General features: G+C 43.6%; 1 protein-coding gene across 3 annotated transcripts in view; it reads right to left on the reverse strand.

Moving 5' to 3' along the window:
- Positions 1–4544, reverse strand: part of C1H14orf93 (chromosome 1 C14orf93 homolog) — a 25754-nt gene extending 21210 nt beyond the window's left edge. The window contains exon 1 of one of the 3 annotated variants that reach the window (XM_075340975.1): positions 4460–4544. The gene's annotated coding sequence lies outside the window, so the exon portion shown is untranslated. Of the gene's footprint in view, positions 1–4374 lie in introns of all 3 variants that reach the window. The other 2 variants (XM_075340993.1, XM_075340984.1) reach the window with 2 other exon arrangements.
- Between the last annotated feature and the right edge of the window lie 911 nt (positions 4545–5455).

Consider the following 5455-nt stretch of genomic DNA (forward strand, 5'->3'; position numbering starts at 1 on the left):
TTCGCCGCCCACAGCGACGTCACTCAGCAGGTAAGTGCGTGTGACGGAGTAAACGACTTTGTGCGCCACGGGCAACTAATTGCCTGTGACGCACAAATGACGGGGGCGGGTACAATCGTTCGGGAGATCGCACGATAGATCGTACCGTGTGACGCCGGCATAAGGCTGCTTTCACACATCAGTTTTTTGCCATCAGGCACAATCCGGCAAAAACCTGAAAAAACAGATCAGGCGTCTGTTGAAGCCGCATCTGTTTTGTCCCCTATAGACTTCTATTAGCGCCGGATGGCCTTGCGTTCCATTCGGCTTTCGCCGGATCCAGCAAAAAATTTGCTTGTCCGGCGGCCGGATGGAACGCTGAGGGGAACGTTTATTTTTTGTCTCCGGCGAAAAAACGTATCACATCGGATCCAACGTGTTTTATACAGGGCTGTGGAGTCGGTAAGCCAAACCTTCGACTCCGACTCCGACTCCTCAAATTCTCTTGCACCGACTCCGACTCCGGCTCCGGCTCCGACTCCGGCTCCGACATATATTGCTTATAGTTAGGTGAAAAATTTATTGTAGTACATGAATATGTGTATGTGAACATCAGACATTTAATAATTTTTATGATACAATAATCAAGATATTTGGATAGAACATAAAATATATTTATTGGAATACAACTTTAGAACACAAAAAACTGTAATAAATTGTAAATATGTAATACACTATGTAATATACAGTAGATTACATATATATCTTGTGTGTGTGTATATACACTGTATATATATATATATATATATATATATATATATATATATATATATATATATATATATATATATATATATATTATATATATTACATATTTACAATTTATTAGTTTTTTTGTGTTCTAAAGTTGTATTCCAATAAATATTTTATGTTCTATCCAAATATCTTGATTATTGTATCATAAAAATAATTAAATGTCTGATGTTCACATTGTACTACAATAAATTTTTCACTTAAATATAAGCATTATACTAAATGTTGTTATTTAGTAAAATATTCAGCACATTCTGCATTGCACTCCTGTCCCCAATTTATTATATATTTTAGGAGTCGGAGTCGGTGCATTTTATACCGACTCCGACTCCACCAAAATGAGCTCCGACTCCGACTCCACGACTCCGACTCCACAGCCCTGGTTTTATAATGGAAGCCTATGAAAAGCCATAAATAAATAATAAGGCAAAAAAAATGGATACGGCCGCCGGATCCAGTTTTTTTAACTGAGCATGCTCAGTATCACAACGGATCCGTCAAAAAACTAAAGGAACTGATGGAAAAAACTGATGCAACTGATCCATTTTTCCGCCGGATCCGTCGCATCAGTTTTTTCGCCGGATTGTGCCTGATGCCAAAAAACTGATGTGTGAAAGCAGCGTAAGGCTACTTTCACACATCCGGCTTGAGCTTTGCGGCTCAATCCGGCTGTGCAAGCTATGCAATGGATGCGGTGAAAACACCGCATCCTTTGCATAAGTTTTTCCTTTGCGGCCAGTCCGGTTTTTGCCGCTTGCGGCATGCTACTGAGCATGCGCAGTGGCAAAAACCGCATGCGGCGGCCGGATGCGGTCATTGCCGCACCGCGCCGCATCCGGCCGCCATAGGCATGCATTGAAAAATGCGGCGCGATGCGGTTTTTTTGCCGCACGAAAAAACGTGCCAGGCAACGTTCCATCCGGCCGCCGCATCGGCTAAATCTGACGCATGCGGCAAAAACCGGACGGAACGCAAGGCCATGCGGCACAAATTAAAGTCTATGCAGGAAAATCGCAACCGGCAGCAAAAAAAAAACGGTTGCGATTTTCCTGCAAAGTGCCGGATTGTGCCGCATAGCAAAAACCGGAGGTGTGAAAGCAGCCTAACAGTCATGGGTGTTAACAAGTTAAATCCCGCTGTCAATCTTTGACAGCGGGATTCAACACACTCCGGCGGGGAACGCATCATTCCCTGCTCCCACCTGTGACAGTCATGGGGTCATCTGCTTACCCGTGTCTGTCATGATGAACTTCCTGTGAATGCCAGCTGTGAGCCAACATTTTTGCTGTACAGAGCAGCGCATAGCACAAGTGATCGGACGATGGCAGCCTCAAGTCCCTAAGGGAACTAGTAAATACAGTAAAGAGTGAGAATTTAACACAAAAAAAAATCCTAAAAGTTTAAATCACTCTCCTATTGCCCTATGTAAAATAAAGCACAAAAAAACAACAAAAAACAAACAGATATTTGGTATCTCTGGTGTTCAGAAATGTCAGCTCTATCAAAATATAAAGTAAATATGATCGGAAACAGCGTAAAGGGAAATAACAAAAAGTCAAAACGCCAGAATTACTATTTTTAGCTGCTGCAAAAGTACAAAAAAAATGCAGGACATACTAAAAAGAATGATTAAAAGGAATAAATAAAAAGAATGATAATAACTTATTAGGTGTATATTATGTAGATGTATAAAAGGTTTCATGGGCAAGTTAGACATGGAATGAACCTTATATATGAGCATTATAGGTGTGGAATGATCATGAAATATATGTAGATAATAGGAAAATGAATGCATATGGCATATAACCAGGTGTATATTATGTTGCCCGAGCATTATAGGTGTGGAATGATCATGAAATATCTGTAGATTACAGGAAAGTGAACGCATTTGCCATATAACCAGGTCTAATATATATATATATATATGTGTATGTATGTATATATATATATATGTGTATGTATGTATATATATATATATATATATATATATATATATATATATATATATATATATATATATATATATAGACCTGGTTATATGACAAATGCGTTCATTTTCCTGTAATCTACAGATATTTCATGATCAGTCCACACCTATAATGCTCAGGGAACATAATATACACCTGGTTATATGCCATATGCATTCATTTTCCTATTATCTACAGATATTTCATGATCATTCCATGTCTAACTTGCCCAATAAACCTTTTATACATCTACATAATATACACCTAATGTTATTATCCTCATTCTTTTTTTTTTATTCCTTTTCATTATTCTTTTTAGTATGTCCCAAAAAATGTTATGACAGGCGATCGAAACATCTATCCATAAATGCTCTGCTGACTGCGCAAAAAATAAGCCGCCACTAAGCCCCAGATCCTGAAAAATGGTGAGAAAAGACCAAATTTGTTTGTTTTTTTTACAAACTTCCTAAATTTTTGTCACCAACACAATAAGAGCAGCACTACACTTCTCCGCACTTGTATGGACCAGGCAACCATACTGCAGGTCAGTTCTACCATATAGTGAATGCTATAGTAAAATATGTGGTTTCATTCAGAAATTTCCTACAAAAATACCAAGCCTCATATGGCGGCGGAAGAATAACAAAGTTATGGCTCTTGGAAAAAGTGGGGGGGGGGCAATAACAGAACATCAGCGGGTGTCTGCGTGTGAAGGGGTTAAATGCACCTTCCACCTGTTGCCCCTCTATGGCCGCCTCCCCTCCTCTGTGATTGGCAGCTGTGGCTTCATAGACCCAGAGGGAAGGGAGGGAGACGATAGAAAGCCTGCGGCTGGGATGGCGGCCGAGCATTAGCCCCGCCAGCACCCGCACTGGTGTTGTCATTGATGCCCGCTCCCTTTGGGCCAGGTACAATGCTGGACAGGCCCCCGGGGACGGCCTCAGAGCCGCCATGTGAGGTGCACTGTCCACCATCTCTGAGGCGATAACGGGCTAGTGACCGGCTGCTCCCATGCGCGGTACTATGTGAGCACAGCCTGCCGCAGCGCCTCCGCCACAGTGGAAGCAGCCGGTTTTCTCTCTGGGAGGCGGGATGGTTCTCATCCATCTCCGACCCGCCCGGCTTCGCGCGTCACAAGTGGGTGTGGCCAGTACACTCCATTTCTCACGTGACCTCCAGGCTGTACGCGCGACATACAGTGTTCCGTGTACATAGCGCGCACGCTGTGACACACCCACCCTTACCTCTGATTGGCTAACGAAGCTTGCATCCGATTCGTACCGGCGCGCTGCCAATCAGGTCTACAAGCAGGCCATTGGTTGTTAGGAAGAAGAGGCGGGCTGCCAGCGACCAATAGAACACCCTTACTACAAACCTTCCTCCGTTAACCCTTTCTCTGCCAGTCATGGAAGCAAATAGCCAGTGTTGGCGAAAGGTGCGAGGTTTGCTGTACGGGAAACTATTGATGAGAGGAGCCAAGCGCACAACCCGGGCCGGCCGCGCAGCACTGACCCCCGTAGGCGAGGCGTCCACTCCCTTCTACGGCGCTGCGAACCACTGTATCTAAGCGCAAAGTTCCCCCTCCCAACCGTACCGTCAGCCCCTACTCACTCACACAACTATGTGCAGAAGGCCATACCAGCGGGGGATGGGAGCACAGCAGTTCAGAGTACACACTACCGAGCCGCGGTAAAGGATACGTGAAGGTCAGCGTGTCCCCTTTGTATTCTTGGAGCCGTGTGTGCACAGACGAGTGCACAGCTAGTACACGCCTCTGCTGCCTGCTGATTGGTCAGCAGTGGCTGTGGGCGGGGCAGGCGGCGTGTACTGGGGCCCTTCAGGGGAATTGTGACCAGGAAGTGCATAATGGACTCTGTGCTGCAAAGAGCAACCAATCACATCACTGCTTTCATTTACTAATCAACTCTGAAGTGATGAAACCAACAATCTAATTGGACAACCTGAATCCCCTAGGTTAGGCCTATGTTTCTATGTGACAGTGAGGTACAGCGCTTACTATTGTGGTTGGTCACATCTTCATCTAGTCAAAAAACGAGAAACCCCCTCTTCCCAGCAGGTGAACACCCCACCTATAACCTGTCCCCTCAGAAACGGAAGCCTAGAGAAAATGCTTACTAAGCTGCCACCTTGGAAGGCTCTGGTGCCGCAAGAGCCGCCTTACGAGAAGACGTTACTCCTATAGCCAGGTGCTGCTCAAAGCAATCCCCGAAAGATGGGTTTAAAATCACATTTTATTAAAGATCCATAAAAAGGTGAAAAATAACATATGGTGACGCGTTTCAAAGTGATTTAGTTCCTAATCATACCTATATTCAGTCATCGGCAAGGCAACGCATAGATGGATATAAGGGACACAATGGACAACGGTCAAAGAAAGGGCGAAGTAACAAACTAAACATTAAGGCAAAACTCGTGACCTAATACAATAATATCTGCAAATCGTATAATGAATGGGTTAAATCCCCTTGATGTGTTCTTAGGAAATGTGGTGATGCCCCCATAACGATTGTACTAACAGTATTCGTGACCTTTAAATATTCTCTGATATACATGTTTTCTGCTCGTGCTACCGACATATCACATTTGGTACTAAAATAATGTATCACATAGGTGGTCCTGCAATTGAGAAAATATTTTCTCAAATGATTTTTGTTGGTGGTACAAGAAGAAAAACT

This window comes from Anomaloglossus baeobatrachus, chromosome 1, assembly GCF_048569485.1.
Source record: "Anomaloglossus baeobatrachus isolate aAnoBae1 chromosome 1, aAnoBae1.hap1, whole genome shotgun sequence".
In the NCBI taxonomy this organism is placed as follows: domain Eukaryota; kingdom Metazoa; phylum Chordata; class Amphibia; order Anura; family Aromobatidae; genus Anomaloglossus; species Anomaloglossus baeobatrachus.